The 24106-nt window shown below is 40.5% G+C and overlaps 1 long non-coding RNA gene across 3 annotated transcripts in view; it reads left to right on the top strand.

Moving 5' to 3' along the window:
- LOC135181094 (uncharacterized) overlaps positions 1-24106 on the top strand; it is a 78556-nt gene that overhangs the window by 43294 nt on the left and 11156 nt on the right. For 2 of the 3 annotated variants that reach the window (XR_010304720.1, XR_010304718.1), the window contains one exon: positions 10136-10380. This is a non-coding gene — a long non-coding RNA (uncharacterized LOC135181094). Of the gene's footprint in view, positions 1-10135; positions 10381-24106 lie in introns of those variants that run through there. The other variant, XR_010304719.1, reaches the window with a different exon arrangement.

The following is a 24106-nucleotide window of genomic DNA, read 5'->3' as shown; positions in this document are numbered from 1 at the left end:
CCTTTTCCTGTGTGTTCTGCAGTCAGAAAACGAAGCAGTGAGATTTCTCTTTCATACCTATTAGTCATCATTATATTCTCTAGTTAAATGGTATTTCAGAAGGCAGTGGTGTTTGCAAGCATATTTAGATTGAGGTCCTCAGCATTCATACTGAATCATAGAATAGTAGAATCATAGAATTGTCTTGGCTGGATGAGACATTTAAGATCTTTGCTGTAATGCCACTGTGGCCATTAAACCATGTAGTGAAGGGCCACATCCACATGTCTCTTGAACATCTCTGTGGACGGTGACTCCACCTTCCTGGCCAGTCTCTTTCAGTGCCTGACCACTCTTGCAGTAAAGTACTTTTTCCTAATGTCCATCCTAGGCATCTCCTAGCACAAATTCAAGACACTTCTGATACTAGGGAGTAGAGCCTGACCGTCACCTTACTACAACCTCCTTTCTTGGAGTTCTGGAGAGCAGTGAGGTCTCCCTTCAGTTTTCCTCTCTCCAGATTAAACAATTCCAGTTTCCTCAGCTGCTCCTTATAAGAGTTATTCTCTAGCCTTAACTCCTTTTATTATTCTAGGCAGAATAAGCTTGCGATTAAGTTATGAGCAGAATGAATTTCATACATTTTTCTCTATGTAACATTGGCTGACTAATTATCAGAAGTGGAAAGGCCTTATAATGACCTGAGCTATTGACAAAATCTAATTCAAAGGTGGAGCCATTTAATAGCAAATCACATTAGTGGATCCTCAGAGCAGAGGTGGTCTTGTTGCTATTGCTGTAGATGTTTGGTCGAATTTGCATGCTAAAAAAATTCCACTGCACGGAAGTATTTTGCTGAAACTGGAAGTCTTGTAGAAATATGCCAAATCTAATGAAAATACAGATTGTTTCAACAAGAAATGTAAACCCCAATGGCTTAATTTTGATCTGATGTTTGGAAATGAAATGATGGTCTTAAGTTTTGCATGAATATTTGAAGTGTGTTAGATAAATCCAAGTAAAACAGTCTTTCATGTCAAAATGTTGACATGAGATGACAGTGATCAAGTCTAGACTTCTCAAGCCCATGTTCTGTTCATCTTCAAGTACTGAAATAGCCAATGTTCCCTTTGCCTGTTTTGAAAAGGACTACGAATTTCACTCTTACAAACACTTGAAAAGGAACGTCTTACTTGAGCAAGCAAATGTTTATGTGTATGGGAATAACATGTACCTGTTTCACATATGCTAAGGCAGGTGAGGCTAGCTGTAAGAGAACTTGTTTGTACTCCCATAGCTGCAGTAGAATTGAACAGTATGTGATTCAATTTATCTTGCTTTGAGGCTGCTTGGCAGCTTTTGGCACCCACGCTTGTGTATTTATGGCTGGCCTGAGGATGTACATGCTGCATGACAGTAGGCAGCACAGGCATATATCCTTATTCAGTGTTTAAACATGGGAGTAGCTGTTACTCAGATGTCAGCTGGTTATCTCTTAGGGAAGCTGTCATGTGGATTGCATGCTGTGGAATTTACATTGCTGTCTTAAAATGCTATGTGATTTCTTTAGATTAAAGGATGCTGCCAGGTTAAATCAACATCACATTTGAAATTTTATGTCTTCTTTCTATTCTTAATGTGGTTTGAATTGAAAAATTTGAACTTGTTTTCCATGTGAGTTGCTCTCTGCCACCACACTTTGCTTTTATGATAAGCTCTGGTCCTTTGCCTTTAAAAATGTGATTCCTCTTTGCTTTTGAATGACTGAGTTTTAAATTTCAGAATCAACAGTTAACAAAAGTGTATGCTAGGTGTTTGACTAAGAATGCAGTTTTCCTCCAAACCCCTAACTTCAGAAAGTTTAGTTGTGCTTTCAATTTTCAAAGACAATCTGACATTCCAGCTCAGTGTATCTGTAGACTCTTGTAGTCTGTTATGTATGGTGAGAGCACCTGAGCTAACAATCAGACCTAAGACCCCCACTGTGCTAGATCCAAGGACTTTGACAGAATTATTTCTGGCTGATGAAGAGTGCATGGAATGGGTTATGTACTAAACACCAAAAGTACACTGAAAAGAGTGATTCTTCAAAGAGATTATGTATGCTTGTAAGTGATATCAAATTGTGAGGAGAGCAAACAGCATCTGTCCTTACGTACAGACATTTCCAGAATATGATAGGGTGCTAAGAGCAAATCTGTATCTTGAGGTTCTGTTACCTGAGCTGGGGACATCGTAGAATACGCATGAATAAACCACAGTGCCATGCAAAGCTATCTGAGAGAGAGTTTAATGTGTTGCAATATTTCCTTGCGCTGTGTAACTCAGTTCTGAGACTGATATGGTTACATTAGCGTTGCACCATGGCTGGGCATGGGCTGGGATTATCTGTACTAGTGCAAAGCCTGTAGAGTCAGCTTGGCTGGACTTACAAGGAGCTACACTGTACTGCAAAATAGACTTAATTTAGGTAGCTGCTGTATTCACAAGGAATTTAAGAAAATATTAATGGGGAAAAGTTCCATACTGTATTTACAGCAGGATGTAGAGTCCCACACCTCTTCTTTGTTGAATAACTCCAGCAATTTGACCTGCAACTAAGGTGAAATCCAGTAGCAATTAAGTACAGGAATGCTCTTCGTTTCCATTTGAAGCCATCATGGTATTTCTTGGGTCTCTTACAGTAGTCTTACTGTACTTAGAAGTTCTTCTGGTTTTGATTTGGCTTTGACCTTTGAAGTTGCTGAAGCATGCATTGGTAGAGGAATTATCTCTTTCTCATTGTTTCCAAAGAAATGGCAGAACTTAAAACTACTAGAAATGAAGTGGAGAAAAAGCAATATCCTAAAAGAATAAAAAGAAGGCAGGAAAATCTAAATTTTAACTATACTGAAGCAAAGTTGATACATGGAGCAAGCAAGCTAAATGGACTGTTGCCAAAGTGGGTATTACATTTTTTTGGACAAGGAGAATTTGGTTTGAATTCTTTGATAAAGGTGGAAAACATTAAAAGTAATTACAAGCTTACTGCTAAACAGCAGTCTGGCAGCTGATGTCTGTTAACATGCTTTCATCAGAGAGATGATGTGTTTGGTAAACTGAGCTTTGAGTAAGTGCTTGCAAAAGCTATAGTCTCTGATGAGTCCTGCTGTTCTTTTTGCTCACTCCTTGGCTACTCTTTCTATTTGTTTTTCTGTCTTGGTTGTATAGGTAGTAAACTCAATGGAACAGTGCCTCATTTTCTAGCAAGTGAGACCCTTGGTTTGTTCTATCTCTCTAAACCAAAATTCCACACTTTTAGCCTGATTTGTCCCTCTGCCAACCTCTTTGTGCATTCCCAAGTCATTTGGACCCTGTCTATTAATTCCTTCCGCTTTGCCTTGCTTCAAGAGCTGCAGGGGCCTTAGAGCCAGCAATATCAGGACTGTGCTTCTGATTGCCTGGGAAGCTGTTGTGCTGCACTAGTTTGGTTTGTGTCGCTGCAGATGTGCCTCCACGTTTCAAGCACATATTTTGGTGACTTCAATACAGTATTTTTCCCCCAGAACTGAATAAGTCAGAGTCCTTTACAGTCACACAAATCAGTGAGAAATCAATGAAAGGAGAGTTTCTGAAGAGAACACTCAGGTCTGGCCAAGCTACTTCTAGTGTTCCAAAAGTGAATGTTTTATGCCTCAGCTGTAAACCTGAGCTCATTTATGGCAACTCTGAAACAAAGACAACAATTTTCCAAGGAAGTCTGCAATTAAACATTGTCTGATGAAGTGTAGACCTTGCAAAGGTGTTCCAAGTCAGTGTGATTCCAACATTTCTGTAGTACTCTTACAGAGAAGCTAACTGGTTGTGATACATTCTGTAGTTTTCTTCTGTGAAGTTTCTGACTAAACACCACTGGGAGAAAGTTTGTAAGAAATTCTTGATTTCTTGGAATAAAAAAAAAGGTTTAATGGAAGAAAAAAGAAACTATTATAATGCTAAACTTATCAGTCTTTATCACCTATGCATTTGTTTTGCAATTGATGCCAGTACTATATACTTAAAAAAAAATCCCCCAAACCCCACTGCTGCTTAGCTCTGCCTCCAGAAAAGATTTTTTCTTAGCAAGAAATTAAGGTTTAATAACTTCTTAATGAGATATGCCATATCCCTACCATATCACATATTGTCCCAAACATTTTACTTAAGCAGGATATAAATTAAGGGGGTTTGTTTGTTCTTTGGTTTGGGAAATAAAGGTTGTTTGCTGGTGAAATAAGTGGTAGCTTAATGGTAAGAGTCAGAGAAGGGAAAAAGAAATTGCTTACATGAGACCTCTTCATAAATGCTAGCACTAGAGGCCTTATTCTAAGGGATTTATATTAATGGGATGTTATATGCACTAAGGAACAAAACAGATGCTTAATGTGGGTAAAAGCACTGCAATAAAATAGAGGGAGGATTAGATCAAGCTTGCAATTATTTCTTTTCTGACTATAGCTAATTTTGCAAAGGGCTGGAGGAAAATAAGATTGGCTAATAAGGATTTAGACTAGCTACAGTTAAATGCTTGCAAATGGACCTTTTTTTATTTCCAGTGGTTTTAAAAGGATTAATTTATATTTAATTGACATATATATATATACACCTATGCACAAATGTACAGATGCATGATTAAAAGCTGAAAATACAGCCAGGAAAAAGGGGTAAGGCAGTTCAGTGAAATGATATAAACTAAGTTCCTTTGAAAATGGACCAGAACTCTCATGTTTTTTCTTTAATTTTTGTTACTTTAAAACAAAACTACTGAAATACTCTTATAATTATTTGGTTAAGTGGGTTTATATTAGTCAAGAAAATATCATCATGTATTTTTCAATACATCTGAGGGGTTAAAACAGCTTTAGTTAATGATGGATGTCACCCACTGCAGAGAGATCTTGAATTCTAGGTTTGATTTTAGAACTAATTCCAGAAGGTGATGGAGGATCAGAATCCCTGACAGTTTCTGGTGACCATTTTGAACACAGAGGAAAATTTCCGTTCTCTGCATACTTGCAAAATCCAGGCACAAGAGAAGAAAAATGTCTTCCACTGATCTATTTTTTGTTTCCTGTCTTTGTGAAAGCAAGATTCTATTTTTTAAGAAAGCAGTTACAAGATTTTTTTTCCAAAGCTAATGCTGAGGTTGTCCACTGGCAGGATGCAAGCTGTTTCTTTTGGAGAAAAACTCCATGGACTGGAAGTTCTGTGTAGAAAATTTGGCTTATACATTGGCCATCGTGAATCTCTCAGGTGCTCTCTTGGCACTTGTGCTTACCTTCGTGTTCATATTCAAGGGTAAGAGTGAAACAAGAGAAGAGCTAAAAAAGCAGTCAGAGTTTAAACATTTTAAACCCTCAAACTTGCAAGTAAAGCCATGCATTCATATGTTTGGGGTTTTTTAACCACTTGACTCATGACAGGGGACACTATTTTACACTGGAGGTTTAAGAGGTTTATATCTTTAGCGATAGACTACTCATTTATTTAAAGGAGCCAAGTTCCTACTCTGGTATAGACTCAGAACTATACGTTCAAATCCAGTCAGTGATCAAATAAAAATAATTTCTAGACTTCTATGAAAATTGTCTAGTTGGGAAATCTTCTCTTAATATTCTACTGATTTCCCAGTGCTACTCTTGAATTTAAATGTCTTAAAGAACTACTTCTAGCACAGTATCTAACTTTTGCATATGCACTTCTACTCTGTGTAAAGAAAAAAAAAGTGAATTCTAGCCTGAGTAATTACATTTGGCCTGTCTTTATTTTCCTTGGGTGTTTACTAGATATATTACTCTCTCCTGATTGTCTTAATTGAATATATGAGACCACAACATATACCCACAGAAGCAACTTATTTGTTAGTAGATATAGATGATATATTGCATTTTATTTTGGGGGTTTGTAACATTGTACTCATGATTACATTGGCTCGTATGTCTAGGTGTAATAGTGTATATATGTGTGTGTGTGTCTGCATATGCACTATTTGTGCATGCTCTTTATTCTGGTCTGTCATAAATGTTTCAGAGACCTTTTTCACTACGTGTCATCATCAGTAATTTTATTCTCTGATGCTTTCCACTTTTCCCAGTTGTCCTCTCTGTTCTCATTAAGTTCATTTGGCTTTGAAACTCCAAAGTACACTATGAAAACTTGGTAGCATGTTTAAAATTTGTGTTTGGAGCATTAGATGTGCTCTCTGTGTCATAGAGCAGGTGTTAGGAATCTTGATATGGGGTTTCTAGTAGGCAGACTCCTAGCTCTGTCCTCAGAGGACAGAGCTGAAGATATGAAAATGAGCTATTTTCCCTGTGTTCTCTTGGCAGAGAAGTTACCTGTAGTCAGACAATTGGCTGTATTTAATTTTCCATTCTTTGTATGCTGTTGTGCAAATGTATTGAGAAAGACCAAGTGAAGAAAATGCACCTTGAAGATCCAAGTTGCTATGCAGTGTTTATCTTTAGCAGTGCCAGTGTGTGATATAAACCCCAGAAGAAAACAGAAATGAGAAGTGCATGCTTGTCCAAAATTTCATTTGAATTGTGTAGTGTTTAAGAAAGCTGACAATAAATATGCAAGCTTTTAAATGCTTCTCAGAAAGAGTTTAGTGTTTGGGACTAGGTTTAATGAGGCTTTTGACAACCTGGTCTCGTGGGAGGTGACAGGTTGGGACTAGACGTTCTTTAAGATCTCTTCCGACTCAACCCATTCTATGATATTTTGCAGGACAGGCAGTTAGATAATGATACATGCAGTATACTTAGTGGTTGATACCAGTGTAGTATTCCTTCTGGCAAAAGTGAGCTTGAAAGTGATATGCTTTATGTAGACAATCAGAAGTTCCTGTTTCTCTCTGCTCTACCTGGAAGTCACACAGATGTTAACTGACAGAAGGGAGTTTACAGCATTAAACATAGGACACTTTTCCAAGGGAAAACAGACAAATACCACTAAGCTCTTTTTTGTGTCTGAGTGCAGTCACTTGAAGGCAGCATCTGCTCTCTACATCAGTGACTACAATGACACTTCAATTTTCTAATAATTAATGTCATTTCTGTAGGCTCCAGTATAAACTCATCATAAGAACATCCCCATCCTAAGCAAGTGATTGTCATCCACATTAACTGGGGTATTTTCAGTGCTATGAGATTTTTCTAAAGCTTAAATGAGAAATGTCAAAATATCCAATCCAAGGGAAACAAATGAACATCATCACAGCATAGGTTGCTAAGCTAACTGCTCTAGAGAAAATGTACATCAGTTCCAGATGCTTATCTGCTTCCTGCTTGCATGGGAAAGAGTGAGGATACTTTGGAAGCAAGGGTAATTTTACTCTAAATTATGGAGGATGTTTTTTGAAAGATTGTCTTTATTTTCCTAATGGTAGCAACAGTAGGGCCCCCTTATTCTGATCATTAAGGAGTAAATGGATATAAGATTCAAACGATACTCAAACTCTTATCTTTGTTTCTCTCAGAATAATCTGTTATGGAAATAGAAGACCTGCTGAACAGAATGGACTAATAGACATTTTCCTACCAGATTGTTTAATTTCTTTACAGCACTTAGATTTCATCCAGGAAAAGAGCATATGTTGCAAAACATCATAGCAAAATGTTTCCTATTCCAGTTTCAGCACTGAAGAATAGGTAGGCTGCTCCTGCTGTGACTGAATCTTTCGAAACAACAATGAAAACCCACTTTTCACAAATAGCATCATTATTAGTGTTAGCTAGAGCCTAGATGTATTAAACTTCAGCTTTGTTGTGAGAGCTTATTACTGGTTACAGAGTTCTGGAGACTGGACAAAAGCATTTGTCTGAAAATAGAGGTTGAAATAGTTCATTCTTACAGACTGAAGAGCTGTATTTTTCAGTGGGTATGTTTTGTGCCGCTGCTTGTTTGGATAGGGTATGACAATGTGCAAAGTAGTAAGGGGATCAAAACCTGCTACCTGCCTTTCTAATATCTAAATGCACGTAAATATTTTGACACGAGGAGCTGAGGTTTTAAAATGCTAAAGCACTACGGCAAAATGGATTAGCCTTTAGTAAGGGGAGCTTCAAATTGCGAGTGCCAGGGGGTTAATGGAAAGCAGTGTGTCATATTTCCTGATTCACTCTTTCACTATCTTGCCCAAAACACCTGGGTAATGCGTTGCTCATAAATTATAATTCAATAAGCATACTTTGAGTCTCAACCCTTATTCTTTTCAGAAGTTTCAAATAAACTGCACAGAGATGCTGGCTATGTGGAAAAGTACTCTGCTCTGGTTAGTGCTGTAGAAATACCCTCTGGGCACAATGAACATGAGGTAGACTAGATCAGCTCTTTTGATAACTTCAGGGTACTTGAAGATCTAGAGATACTTGAAGGTTTCCACAATGGGCTCATGGGAATACGTGCATTCATTTTAAATGAGTCCTTTATCTCTAATAGCTTGCTGAGAACACAGAAACATTTTGTGTGAGACTGTAAGCTTGAAAAAATAAAGGTTGCTATTTCCACCGGCACTTACAGCTTACAAAAACCCATGCAACATCATTCCTGGGTGACTTATGTCTAACTTAGCTTTCACTCTTTCTTCCTGACACTGACTGCAGTCTTCAGCATTACTAGTGGGTGAGCCATGGAAGATGACCATCTTGTGGCAGATTTACCTTACTTTAAAGTGACCGAACCATGTTAGTTATCTAACCCAGGTCAAGTTGTGCTGGGGGAAGTATAGGCTGGATGTTAGGAGGAAGTTCTTCCCAGAGAGAGTGATTGGCATTGGAATGGGCTGCCCAGGGAGGTGGTGGAATTGCCGTTCCTGGAGGTGTTGAAGAAAAGACTGGATGAGGCACTTAGTGCCATGGTCTAGTTGATTGGACAGGGCTGGGTACCAGTTTGAACTGGCTGATTTTGGAGGTCTCTTCCAACCTGGTGGATTCTATGATTACAAAGTAGATGAAGCTGTCAGAGTGAATGCAGCTGTGCTGCTTCAAAACTTGTCATTTCTGATTATCTATTCTATGGCTGTTTCATATACTTTAGTGTGGTCTAGTATTAAGAAATTTATTAACCTGAATTCGTAGTATATCTTTTCCTCTTAATGGAGCAATTCCTCTTCTTGGAAATGGTACAAAGCTGTCACTTGTAGCCTTGAAAAACCGGGGTTTGATGAGCTGGAATCACAGAATCATAGAATGTTGGAGTTGGAAAGGACCTCCAGAGATTGAGTCCACCCCCCACCTCCCCCAGCCAAAGAGATCACCTAGTGCAGGCTACCCAGAAATGCATCCAGGTGAGTTTTGAAAATCTTTGGAGCTCTGCCCCTCTCACCATAATGTAGTTTCTCCTTATGTTGAGGTGAAATTTCCTGTGTTCCACCTTGTACCTGTTGTTCCATGGCATATCACTGGGCACCACCAAAAAGAGACTGTCACCCCCTGTCCTCACACCAACTCTTCAGGTATTCATAAATGTCAGCCTTCTCAAGACTAAATGCTCCAGTTCTCTTTCTTCATCGGAGAGGTGTTCAGGTCCCCCAGTCATCCTCATAACTCTCCACTGGACCCTCCCCAGTAGATCACTCTCTTTCTTGATCTGGTGAGTCCAAATTTTGGCAGAATATTTCAGTTATGGTCTCACCAGGGCAGAGCAGAGAGGGAGGAGGAGAACCTCCTGGACACTTTTGATGTACCTCAGGATGTCATTGTGCTGTTTCACAGAGAACTTACTGTCCACTACAACTCCAAAGTCTTTATCTTTGGATGGCAGCACAGTCTGATAGTGTATCAGCCACCACTCCTCAGCTTTGTATCATCAGCAAACTCCATTCCCTCATCCAGGTCATTTATGAAGATATTGAACCAAATGTATTAAAACTAAAGAAATGTTTAGTAGCCCTTGGACAATGGCACACCTGTTTGAGAGAGAAGTAGCATTGGCTGCTGACCATGGTAGATTGCCCCTGCCACAGCAAGGGTCCCATAATTAGTGAGGGATAATTAGATTCTGCTTTTTGTCACCTGATGATCCTACTCTCTCCATCCTGTTCCTCAGGAGACTTTTTTGTCTCTCTCTCACCCGATTTCCCTCACCTTTATCACTGCCCTGCTCTGATGCTCAGTAGATGGTATATTCCTTCCAGACATAACACCGAAGGAGGACAAAGGAAATAGAGCAAGGGAGTTTTTTGATGCATGTGAGTCCTCAAGATGAGATTTCCAGGGAAGATACTTGCCAGAGAGACAGATGATGTTGCTATTGCCAAATGAAGTGTCTTGTAAGTGACTGAACAATTACTCTGAGCAAAATAACTTGGCATGCTATGTTGCTCAGATATTTTTACATAAGATGGTTATTTGGTAGTAAATATATAGTAGACAGAATTTATATTGTTTCTTATTGCTCTTTCACTTTCTTGTCTTTGCCACGGGCTACAATGCCATAGGCATCAGAAGAGATGGGAAGAAGCTTGCTGCAAGCAATTCCAATCCATTTATTGCATTCCAAACATGTGTTTTTATACCTTTCATCAGCAGGCTACAAATTGTATTAAACTGTAATTGGTTACATGTACTTGCATTAGAAATTACATACTAGTTAGCGTAGCCATTCATCATATTCTCTCAGCAACACATACATCGTGGCTAAGCAATCTAAGTCAGCAGAGATAGGTGAAAACCACAGGCTCCAGCTTTACATTTGTTTGTATTTGTTACACCATTCTCTAAGGTCATTCCAACCTTCCACTTTATCTCAACTCAGCACTTAGTGAGCTCGTGCACTCTCGCCTCTCCATGGCTTATGTTGCAGTGTATAATATTCAGACATTTCTATAGAATCACTACATTTAATATTACTATTCCCATCAGTCTTCTGGTAGATTTTTTTGGAATGCCAATCAATGACACTATTTTACTTTCTGATTTGCTTTCCATTCTGCTCCTTTCAAAAATAAGTGTCAGGATATTTTTCTTCCACGTTGGATTTTTTTTACCCTTTATCAATTTTCTCTGCAGCAATTCCATGAAAAAAAAAAAACAACAAACAACAAACTGCTTTCTTGATGATGAATTTGCTGTATCTGGTCTGTCTCTTAAAAGAGCTTTGCACTATTGCATGTATTTTTCAATAGATCAGCCAAGTAAAAAGGCTTTGAAGAAGATCATTTAATGGTAGACACAGAATGCTGCCAATCTCAGTCTCCATGAAATTAATGAGATTTTGGTAATTAATTTTCTATATGGAAAACAAGAAGTTTTGACCCAGCAGCCATCAGTGAAAGAAGCTACATGGATTGTGTTAAAAATGAAAGAGCAAATTAAGGTTTTTATATACTGCTTACAAAAATGTCTAAATCCAAAGGTTTGTTTTGCCACAGAAACAGTTCCAAAATATTCATTATTTTTGTATTTGCCTTTCATGCAAAGGCTGTTGATGGTTTTTCTTCTTTCTTCATCAGTATCATGAGGCAACATCATGTTATGAATGCATTCCAACAGTATCCATGTCACAGTATTAGTTCTTGTGCAGCTCTATATTACATTGTGGTTAATATTATACTGTAATGCTTTACTTGTGCATATCAACCTGAGAGCTCTGCAGCTCAGTTGTGCATAAAGATTGCTGAGGTAATAGGAAAGGCTGAAACCGAGGAACAGAGCAGCACTTGTGTTGAAAGGAAAGATGGAATGCCCTCAGGATCAGTGTTTCTGAACTTTCACATATTCACAGATTGCACTGGGTTGGAAGGGACCCTCAAAGGTTATTTTGTGAGCAGGGGCACCTCCAACTAGATCAGGCTGCACTCAGCCTGTAATGTTTACTAATTTAAAAGTTGCATAGTATGGTAGCTTTAGTTACTTAAATCTAAAAGATCTTATTATGCCTGGAGATGATTATTTTTTTCTTGGTATCCTACAGCAAGTCTTTCCCTTTGTGTATATATTGTCTACACATTTCATAGCTATGTGCTATGAATTTCCAACATTGTGTTGAATAAGAATCCTCTTGTGGAAGAGCCTTCCCATACTAATATTTGATTACTTGTTTTTTTAAGAGAAATCATTTAATGTTGATGTGGGAAGTGAAAACATCTCCTCTCACTGTCTGGAAAGTTTCAGTTCATGTAGTGAGGAAGTGTAGCTGCACCAGACTTTCATATTTATTAAAGCAGAGCAGTTGGGTTTTGTTTTTTCAGGTAGCTTAGGATTTTTGTAGAGCAATCAGCTCTATTAGTTCTGGTTTGTATTCTTTTGAACTTCAACTTCTTTTAGTTTTTTTCCTTTCATCTTTTCCTGGAACATTTAATTACATGAAATTTAAAATGCTTACTGCATTTACAGTGCAGTACACATCAGCTTTTATTTGGCTTCTTATACTTTCTTGCATTTTCTTTGAAGCTACACAGGAAATCCTCACTGATATTTTTAAAGCACTTTTAAAGATTTTTCTGCCTCATACTTCATAGGATTGTTAGGAACATTTGAAATTAAAAATAAATCTCATATTTCATTTTTCCTCTCACCAATTCTGACCAGCCTGAGGACCTATTTAAAAGAATGTTGAATAGATTGAGGTTATGAGTGAGAACATTTTGTTCTTACTGTTTGGAGACACAGAACTCCAGCACATCACTCTGATTTTTAAAGTACTAAAGGGAAGTCTTATTTTCATTTGTGTTGATAAAAAACTCAACATGAGCTGGCAGCATGCACATGCAGCCCAGACAGCCAGCCTTGTCCTGGGCTGCATCAAGAGAAGCATGGCCAGTAGGGCAAGGGAGGGGATTCTTTCCCTTTACTCTGCTCTCATCAGACCCCACCTGGAGTACTGTGTGCAGTTCTAGAGCCTCCAACACAAGAAGGACATCAAACTGTTGGAGCACATCCAGAGGAGAGCCACGAGGATGATCAGAAGGCTGGAGCACCTCTGCTATGAGAGTTGGAACTCTTCAGCCTGGAGAAGAGAAGGCTTCAAGGAGACCTTGTAGCAGCCTTCCAGTATCTGAAAGGGGCCTACAGGAAGGCTGGGGAGGGACTATTGAGAAGGTCTTGTAATGACAGGACATGGGGTAATGGGTTTAAACTGGAAGAGGGGAGATTCAAAGTAGATTTTAAGAAAGGGTTCTTCACAGTAAGGGTGATGAGACACTGGAACAGGTTGCCCAGGGAGGTTGTGGCTACTCCCTCTCTGGAGGTGTTCAAGGCCAGGTTGGGTAAGGCCTTGAGTGGCCTGTTCTAGTGAGAGGTAGGGGCTTGGAACTGGATGGTCTTTCCAACCTGAAGGGTTCTATGATTCTACTGTTTCTAATACAGTTTCTGACCCTACAGAGACAATACATAATTCAACACAAAGGAAAGAACTGGTGGCCACAGCTGCTTTTTTTTGAGTTTCTCAGTAACAAGATATATGCCAAGTTAACTTTTTGAACTTCAGTCCAACCAGTTGGAAGAGACCTCAAAGATCATCCAGTCCAACCTTTGACCCAGCATTGAAAGGTCCATACTAAACCATGTTCCTAGGTGCCAGGTCCATATCCTGCTTAAACACCTCCAGGGACAGTGTCCCCGCCACTGTCCTGGGCAGACTGTTCCTGTCTTTGGTAATCTTCTCTGTGAAGAAATATTTCCTAGCATCCAGCCTGAACCTCCCCTGGTGCAGTGTGTAACTACTTCCTCTAGTCCTGTCACTTGTCACCAAGTAGAAGAGTCTGCCCCCTTCTTGCTCCAACTTCTGGCAGTTGTAGAGAGCATCGAGAACTTCCCTCTGCTTCCTCTTCTCCAGAATGGATAACCCCAGCTCCTTCAGCCCCTCCTCACAGGCCAGGTGCTCTGGGTGCTTCTCCAGCCTCGTTTTTCTCCTCTGAACATACTCCAGACCCTCAGTGTCCTTCCTGTAGTATGGAGCCCAGAACTGAACACAGAACTCAAGGTGTGACCTCACCAGTTCTGAGTAGAGGGGGATGATCACTTCCTTGCTCCTACTGCCCACAGTGTTTCTAATACAAGCCAGGATGCCACTGTTTTTCTTGGCCAGCAGGGCACACTGCTGACTCATAATTAATTGTCTGTCAACCAGATCCCCCAGCTCCCTCTCAGCTTTCCAACCACACATCCTCAGGTCTGTAGTTTGCCATGTGATTGTTATGACCCAGGTGGAGGACCTGGCACTTGGCTTGTAAAACATCATACAATTTAGCCTTGCCCCATGAGTCTTGCCTGTCTAGGTCATAGACTAAGACTAGTATGTGCTACATCTTACCTAGTTTGATTAGGGCCTTTTGGAACCACCCCTAGATACCTGTGGAAAGACACTTGCTCAACACCACAGACATCCGAGGCCGGATTCATTGTTCAGCTGCTGTGAGCCATAAGGGTGATGTGACCTACGGAGAGCAGCTGGATTAGGATAGTATGGGTAGTGTTTTGATCTAAAAGCTGGCCTTTTCCTGAGATTACCTATTACCACACTTAAAGCAAAACATAGCAGATATTGTGAATAAAGTAAAACCGAAATGGAATTATGGAGTGGTTTCATTGTGCTCAACACAAGAGAAAAAGATAATTTGTATAAACCACAAAAAAATTATTGTAATTGTGATGCAAATGCTTTGTGCTGACCACAGTATTCAGGCTTGCATCAAGTTATCCTGTTCCTCAAATCCATGTTCAGACATGATGAAAATCTGCAGCGTGGGCACAGATTCAGAAAATGAGATATACATTATAACCCTACAGACAGTAAACCTATCCTCAAAAGTAGTTACAGTTTAAAAACATAATTTATAGCTCATCTGCACGTGACCTTAATGAAAGAAAATTACACTATAGGCAGAACAAAATTAGAGCTCAAGTATCAGTGTGATGTCCTAGCTTGAAACAGAGGGGACAGAAAACTGTTACCGTAGTAATCTTGAGGATTTGAATGAAAGACAAATGAAACTGCATCTCAGGATTTTTGCTGAGACAGCTAAATTGCACTCCCCAGTGACAAAGGTTATCCAGGACTTGTCTTTGACTTCAAAGCTATTGAGTAGCACTAGGACCAACTACTGTACTGAAGGGAAGTGGAAGTGAAGTTCAAAATCAGGATTTTTCATATTAGGTGAGGTATGTAGCATCTGCTGAGAGGAGCCATGACAATAAGGTTTTAAAAGTATTTGTATTTCATGTGTCACCAAATACTGCTGAGATGAAAATACTGAATTGCTCTTTACATATACTTAGTATCAGACCACTAGCATAAAATCACAGAATGTTAGAGGTTGGAAGGGACCTCAAAATTTCATCTAGTCCAACTCATGTGCTGGAGCAGGACCACCTAGAACAGGTCATGCAGGAACATATCTAGGCAAGTTTTTGGAGTCTCCTTCACCAGACATTAGAATCTCTCTGAGCAGCCTGTTTCAGTGCTCTGTCACCCTCACAGATGAAAAGTTTTTGTTTATGTGCACATGGAACCTCCCATGCTCCAGCTTGCATCCTTTGCTCCTTGTTCTGTTGCTGAAAATCATTGAGCAGAGCCTGGCTTTGTCCTCCTAACATTCACCCTCCACGTCTTTATAAACATGAACAAGGTTATCCCTCAGCCTCCTCTTTTCCAAGCTGAAGAGACTCTGCTCCCTCAGCCTTTTTTCACAAGGGAGATGCTCCACTATCTTCATCATTCTTGTGCACTGGACTCTTTCAAGCAATTCCTTCAGGCCCTTTTTTAACTGAGGGACCCAGAACTGGACACAATATTCCAGATGTGGCCTTATCAGGGTAGAGAAGAGGCAGAGAAGAACCTTCCTCTGCCTAACTACAGCCCTTCTAATACACCCCGGGATGCCATTTGCCTTCTTGGCCACAAGGGCACATTGCTGGCTTGTGGCCAGCCTTCTGTCCCCCAGGTTCCTTTCCCTAATGCTCTCCAACAGGTCACTCCTCAACCCATACTGATCCATGGGGTTGTGGTTTCCTAGATACACTTGCCTTTGTTGTATTTAATGAATTTCCCCCTGCCCAGGTCTCCCTGCATGCTAACACAGCCTTCAGTTGTGTCAGTTGCTCCTAGCAGCAACATTAGCTGTGGCTGTAGAGACTTTTCCCTAGTTATTGTTGTGTTAAATACAAGGTGCCTTATTTAGGAAAGCATGTAACTGTGTGTTTAGCTTCAAAAAATTACAGCTCTGTCACAGGCTTAGTGCATGTTAATTCCAAACTCCTCTGGAACCCTGCAGCACTGACACCTTGACTGGGTAAAAATTCACACATGTCAAGGCTCCAGGGCTGTAAGGCAGGAATGTATGATTTTAAGGTTAAGTTTGCATCACTCCCACAGTTCACAGGAAAAACCTTTCTGTTGTCATTGGCAAATGCATATTATCAATCGTTCTACTGCATGTGGAGGTACAGGGTCAGGCATTTGTGTGTAAAGCTCCATAATTTGTTCTGCTTTTGACAGCCTTAATACAAGTATGGCTGGAGTACTGTGTCCAGCTTCAGCATGTATTTCTACAAGGTATGGACCATTTAAGCATGACACAAAATAACAATCACTATATCCAACATGTCTGTAAAGAATCATAAGAAGAAATGGAATTGTTCATTTCAGAGAAGGTGTCAGGAAGGGAGATTAATGAATTTCCAGATATAGTTGAACAATAAATGAATCTGATAAGAACTGGTTTCCATATGTGGGATGTTGGATATATAACAGTCAGTTTGCAGAAAATAAACCAGGTTATAAACTTAGAAATGACAAAGGTAGCTGAACTCTAAAATGACTCAAGTGGCAAGGTTGTGGAATCTTCTGCCACTAAAGGTTTTAAAAGGCCAGGTGGATAGATGTCCCTCAGGAATTTGTTGGATGTATGTTGGTGGAAGTGGTATAACCCAGCAATTTGCTCTTTGGGTAAATATGCATTAGAGCTCAAGCTGAGAAGGTCTGCAGTTTTGCAGCAAGCTTTGGCTGGCTGCACTGTTTATTAAGGGATTGTATAGAAATGCTTGGGGAGGGAGAGGAATCACAGAGGGAGTGGTGAATCTAAGGGATGGGTGCAGGCTGGCAATGGAGAATCATAGAATCAGCCAGCTTGGAAGAGACCTCCAAGATCATCCAGTCCAACCTAGCACCCAGCCCTGTGCAATCAACCTCACCGTGGCACTAAGTGCCTCATTCAGGCTTGAACACCTCCAGGGACGGTGACTCCACCACCTCCCTGGGCAGCCCATTCCAATGCCAATCACTCTCTCTGACAACAACTTCCTCCTAACATCCAGCCTAGACCTCCCCTGGCACAACTTGAGACTGTGTCCCCTTGTTCTGTTGCTCGTTGCCTGGCAGAAGAGACCAACCCCACCTGGCTACAGCCTCCCTTCAGGTAGTTGTAGACAGCAATGAGGTCCCACTGGAGCCTCCTCCAGACTAAACACCCCCAGCTCCCTCAGCCTCTCCTCACAGGGCTGTGCTCCAGGCCTCTGTTCTCAAGCTGTGGCCTGAGCAGTGCTGAGTACAGGGGCAGACTAACCTCTCTTGTCCTACTGGCCACCCTGTTCCTGATACAGGCCAAGGCGCCATTGGCTCTCCCAGCCCCCTGGGATTAATGTGTCTTCCCCTGGTTTAGACAGAGAAACATGTTTGGCGGGAAAGCATGGCCAGGCAAGCAGAGGCCTGTGAAGAGGCCTGTTTGGGCCTGTGCGGCCCTCCCCCACACAGGCCCGGCTGCGGCAGGCCGTGTGGCTTCAGCCTACCTTAGGCTGACTGAAGGTGAAAGGGGCGGAAGATTCTAGAAGGCCAGTTTGGGCCGGGTGAGTCTTGTGCTTATTCCACCTGCTTGCTTTCTGTGTGCATGCTCTGGTAAGTAGACTTTCTCTTTAAAACTTTGAGTGTGGTATCCTCATTCTCGCTCCTCGCCTTGGAGAGGAGAGGGCTCTGAGGTGACCCAACTGTGACTTTTCATTGCCTTGAGGGGGTCTACAAGAAAGCTGGGGAGGGACTTTTTAGGGTTCTACGAAGAGGCTCTTCAGCATGAGAGTGGTGAGAGCTTGGAATGGGTTGCCCAGGGAGGTGGTGGAAGCCCCATCCCTGGAGGTGTTTAAGGCCAGGCTGGACGAGGCTGTAGCCAGCCTGATCTAGTGTGTGGTGTCCTGCCCACGGCAGGGGGGTTGGAAGTAGATGATCCTAGTGGGCCCTTCCAACCCTGGCTGATTCTGTGATTCTATGAAAAGGGCTAAGAGTCGATTCTGTTCTGCAGAACCAGGTGAGCTCGTGGCCCAAACGGGAACAATGATGCTTGAGCAGTTTCCACTAAGGAAAGAAAACCTTTGGGAAAGTCAATCGTAACTGTACTAGTAAAACATTACAGCTATGTTTCCTGTCACGTGAAATTGTCAAGAGGTGCAGCTTTATAGAACACTGCTATTTATGACATGTTTCTTTTTCATAAACATTTTAAAAGTGAGACCTAGACAAAGCTATATGATAAAACCAGGTGTTTTTTTTTTTGCTTTGCTGTCACTTTAGTCATTAAAAGTTGCCACCAGAAAGTTCTGTTCCCTGTGGCTGTGGGCAGCTTTTGGGAATAAATGATGTATTTATGAGTTATTTTTGGTAGTGTCTCTGGGGATAACTCTTCCTTCTAGGTTTGCTTAGGCTTGGCTTTGGAAGCCCATACTTCCCAGAGGACTCCAGTCGTTATTAGCCTCATAGCATCTCCCCCAGCATCTTTCCCCATTCCTAGAACTGAGTGCTGCCCTTTTGGCAGTGCTGAAAATCCTGCCAGGTTTTCCTTTCCTGCAATCAGAAAATTAAGGTTGATACTCTGCAGATTCAGGTTCTAAATCTCATTCTGCGATTCCTATTCCTGCATCCTATCAATATTCTCATTTTTCCATTGAGTCTGGGGCATCCAGGATCTTCAAACTGTATCTAAATGTAACAGAGCAGAGAGAAAACATAAATGATGAGGGCAAATCTGATGGACTGCAGAGATTTTAGTACCAGGATATTGCAAAGTACAAAGCAACAGTGAAAAATATTGGGGCAGCATACTAAAAATACACTGAGTGATGATTCTCAGAAATTCCTTTTGGAGTTAAGTCAGCTAGTACTGAAATTGATTTGCTCCAGTGGAAACTGGAATATGCCACTTTCAACCCTATCATAGAAAATTCGTTGGAGATTTAGTGGAAAACAGCAGCTATTGAAATTCTTTCAGCAGTGCTGATAATGGATTTACTCCTATCTCCATTAGCAGTAAAGCCAGTTTCAGGTCAAGCTGAGGAAAATAAAGCAGATCCCACAGCTGATGTAACAATAAGCAATTTCAGGTACGTCTGTAACACTGTGGGACTGTCCTCAGCCAAAACCTCAAAGTAATTATCAGCCAAGTTCTAGATATTTCCATCTATGTGAGGACTTAGCCTATTGTAATCTGTTGCTGACATTAACATTCCTTTTACTGTAACCAAATATAACAAAAAGTATAACAATCCAATACCTGTTTGGTAAAGAAAGGTGCACACTTATTTCAGCGTTTAGCTTTCAGCTATGATTTAAACCAGCATTCCCCTTTCTATTTAAAATGCACTAAATGTAGGCAATTGAAAATCTTAAGATAAAGAAACTACTAAAAAAACCCACAGCAAACAAACAAACAAACCCAGTATTTAAAATAATAATAATTAAAAAAATTAATGAATTCTCTAACCTCAGACAACAAATAATGTTGTGCTGCTACTTTGGTTTGTGTTATTCTGCCTGGCTGGCTTTTTTGGGATGTGGTTTTGTTTTAGGAGGGGGGGGGAGGGGGTTGGAGGTTTTTTCTTTTTCTTCAGTCCTTTGCAGTTTTTAGCAGTGATAGAAAAGGAATCCATCTGAATCGGTGGCACTGTTCTTATAGTTGTTGCTAATGCTTGGGTCTTCAGCTTGTATCTTGTTTGAACATGTATGACGACATATCATGAAGTGTGTGTGATATAAAGATATGCATCTGCACTTATATTTCTTCTCTGTCACAGCAGTATTTCTGAGAGGCTGCTTTGTTTTTATTCTCTGCCTTATATAAGATGAAAGCTCAGGTTTCCCTTGCTCTCTTCTGTCTGTCTTGTGATTTGGCATTGATATTCTGTTGGAATTCAGATGCTTGCTATATAACACCAGTCAGAATGCAATATGTTAATAAAAACTAAAACACAAATCTGCAATTCAGGGAACAGATTGTCCCAAGCAGAGACTTGCTTTTAATTCACAAAGGTAGTGACTGTTGAAGGTATGTTTTATGTCAAAGTATAAGGAGAAAGTGTAGGTAATCTGGGCATATTAGAAATGCAGACAAATTACTGAATGAGTAGTACATAAATAAAAGACCAGAATGGCATTATTGTTATTATTATTTAAATGATAAAAAAAGATTCTGACCCATTAGAAAAAAACGACATGCAAAGAATCAAACCTTCACCTACTGTGAAATGTCTTGTCTTTACTGATGTTGTTTGAAAGTGTTTCCTTTGTGTAGTTCAGAGAGCTTTTAGTTTCGCTCTTAAGGCTTTGTTTTGCCAGTGCATGTGTGCTGCTGGAGCAACACTGGAATTAGAAGCATTTGAGGAGTGATGTGTACACAAAGCATGTGTAGTATAACAAGTCCTGCACCACAGGCAAATGGGGTCAGTCACCATAACAATGCTATGAATTTCATGACAGTCCTGGTCTTCCTCTTTTCCAGGATGAAATGCAAGGCTTTATTCAGACATACTGCCATGTCTAGTAAGGAAGCAGTGATAAGTAATTGCATGTGAGGTGCTCAGGCTCTTCTCAGCTGATGTTTGAACAATATTGCTCCCCAGTGTTTTGCCACAGAAGGTGCAAAGATTGCTCTGCCAATGAGAAAGATATTCTTGGATATCTGGCAATTAATCTGGCTTAGGTAGCATAGGAGTAATTTAGATAAAGCTCAGTGTAGAATGAAATAGAGATCCTAAAAGGTTCAAGTCTTTGGTTTATTTATTCTGCCTTTTGTTCTCATGTCTTTGTGTAATAAATCATGTACCTGTAGTGTTTATGGCTAACTGTTAACAGACGAGTGAGAAATTTCTGGATATATATGTATGTGAACTTAGTTTAAACATGGATTTAAAACATGAAGAAATGGGCAAATAATGGCTTTTGGATCCAGTACAATTTTTGATTCCCTAAATATGTTATTGCTGTTGCAGAGATACAGAGGAATTGGCAAGATTAATTTGTTCAGAGGTTGAACAAAAAGTTTCTGATTGCAGTGTGAGTCTTTGGATCAGCTGTCTGCATGGCCAGACTGTGAAGTCATACATTTTAATTACTCTTGCTCCTAAGGAGTTTGTAGGAAACCTAATCCTGATTTCTTTATGCACCAAAATGTCTAATGACTTCTGTACAGGTGGATGTGCAGAGAATACACAATTGGAGCTGAAACAGCTCTACACTGTTGGATATTGCTACTGTACTCTGTGCTATGAACTGACTGCTGATTTGATTTAACCTGGAAAAATCATGTGGCTGAATTGATTATCTCTGCATTTTTCTAGACCTCTACGTTGCGTTGTGTTCTCGCTATTTTTGCCAGCTCAAATACTACAATGCAGTTTTGTCAAGGTTACTTTGGGATGTTAATTCTCAAGGACCAGGTTAATAACTCATGCTGGGTAAAACTGGGGAAAAGAGGAGTAACCTTAACATTCTACTCCAAATTCTTGCCTTTTAACCCTTGCTTACATGAATATTACAAGTTTACTCTGCACCATCAAAACATTTAAACAGAACTCTTTGCTGCTTTTAGAGTTAGGAGTTTTTGCTTGCGTGACTTCCTTCATACTGGTGCTATCACCTTGGAATCCTTTTTCTGGGCATTTTTTGTCATGTACAGAGAAATTCTGCACAGCTTGTGAGAATAAATAAAATGTTGCATATAACAGACATGACTGAGGGCCGAAGTTACTGAGCTGTTAGGCTACACGTTGCCACCCTTCAAAAGGGGTGTGATGCAATTTTGTTGTCTGAGTCGTCATGACAGTGGGGAGGGGTCCATGCTCGCTGCTTTCAGAAGTGTCTTTGTAGTCACCATCTACAATTCCTTGATTTTTTTTTTTCTTCTGAGATTTTCTCTGTTCACATCACTTTTTTAACTCGTATGTCCTTATGGTTGTTGCAGTGCTGTAGGGACCTGTAGCTCTCACTGCCTCAGCTGAAACAGGGTCAGCTGTGACAGCCTCAGGCCCTTGTGTCAGGCACCTCCACAGCTCTCCCTGAGAACTTAATTGTTTTCTCAAAAGTCAGAGTCAAGGCCACACAGCAGAATCACATCAAAGTAGGCTTTGGACCACAGCGAACTGAACACCTGGAAAAGGGGGATATCTGTGTGCAAACCTCTGGGTCATTGGTAGGTAATGGCTCTGATGCTCTCCCTTGTCACCTTCCCTTGAAACTCCTTTGTCATAATACCTAATCTTGAAATTGAGTATAGTTTAGGGGTCAACAGCTATGAAAAAATAAAGTAGGATGAGCAGACGTATCCCATGGTAATGATTACTGTCTTGGTATATTCATCTAGACTGGAAAGTGATAGTGAGCGCCTTTAGCCTCTCTCCCTGCTAGGAGGAGACTGCTGTATGCAGTTCTTATCCTGACCGAAGAGGAGGATACATCTGGGGCTGGATGTTGAGTGGCACGTCTCTGACATCCAAGATCCACAGGCCCCTGGCCATCTGCATTAGAACACACTTGTTGCTCTGGTATGCAGGCTTGTAAGTGACCACAGGCAGGTTTTTAATTCTGTAAATCAAATATTGTAAAATGGCTTTGCAGATTTATGTACAGCAGCTGCTGTTTTCAGTCTCTCTTCCCCTCCATAGTTGTATGACAGCATCTTTAGAATTCCTCAGTTATCTGTTTCCATTTCCCTCCCCCCCACTTTCTCTGTCAGGAGTGTTCATCTTTTAAACTAAACTAAGTAGCACTGTGTATTCCTGAGGTTGCCAGGCATTCTCCTTGATACATGCCTTTACTCAATGCAGCCAGACTCTTGCTGTTCATCATGAATTTTCCTGTGCCAATTCCTGCCTCAAGCTGAATCTTTGTATCGTGAGCTTTTCTGAGAATGATGCTAGGGGAAAAGAGGTTGTTCTGTCTGTATGATTCAGAAGCTTTTCTTTGAAATACTGCAGTATGTTTTATTTGGAGGAGCAGGAAGGGATGAGGAAGAAGCAGAAAGACTGAAATATGTGTCTTTTGCTTACCATAAAAATCTACTGGACCAAAAGTTTAGGACAGAGACATAGATTTTGGAAGGTGGAGTCCTGGGAAGGTATACTGAGCTGTCAAGAAAAAGGCCAAGCCATGTATGTGTGAAACTGGACCAAGAAAAGAGAGGGCAAAACGTGGCACATCAGGGAGAAACAAACAGACCTAGGATTGTCCAAGTGAGTGTTTGTAGAGAGTGAGCTAGGAGAAGTAGGGTGTGTAGGCAAGAATCCTGAAATGGGAACTCCTGAAGAGTCCTGAGAGAGTTATTATGGAGCTGGGATTCAGCTCCAGCACTGTCTCATAGGGTTTAGGTATGTTATGACCCATTACTTTTCCATGGCATTCCAGTGCTTTTCATGGTGCAGAAGACATCTCTGCATGAAATTCTGAAAGTCTGGTCAGTGAGGAAGTCTTGTTTGCTCTGTGCAAATCTCCTTATTTTCTTTAAGAATTATTTTGCACAAGTTGTAAATACAAATGCCACAGGAGTTGTGCAATCCAATCTTTCTGCAGTGCAAACAAATTAATGTGACAAACAGTGAAAGTGCCTTCTAGTGTCACCCAAAGTCTGAGGTAACATTAGAACTGATGTTCAAAATGAAGATGGGGCTGAAAATTGATCTAAAGCAGTTGAAAGAGTCTACTGAGGCTTACTTATGAACAAGAACAAAAAGAGATTTTTTTAACTGTTATTATTCTTTCTTTCTTTTCTCATTTCTCTTATTCTTCCTTAGTCTTCTCAGGGTTGTTTTCCTCTTTCCTATGCTATTCTTTTACCTCCTGTTTAAATACAGAGACTGATCGAACTAGCTAAGATTTCATCTTCTGTAGCAGTGCTGTGACCCATGACCAGAAG

This window comes from Pogoniulus pusillus, chromosome 14 (genome assembly GCF_015220805.1).
Source record: "Pogoniulus pusillus isolate bPogPus1 chromosome 14, bPogPus1.pri, whole genome shotgun sequence".
In the NCBI taxonomy this organism is placed as follows: domain Eukaryota; kingdom Metazoa; phylum Chordata; class Aves; order Piciformes; family Lybiidae; genus Pogoniulus; species Pogoniulus pusillus.
This window is presented reverse-complemented; position numbering and strand designations above follow the sequence as displayed.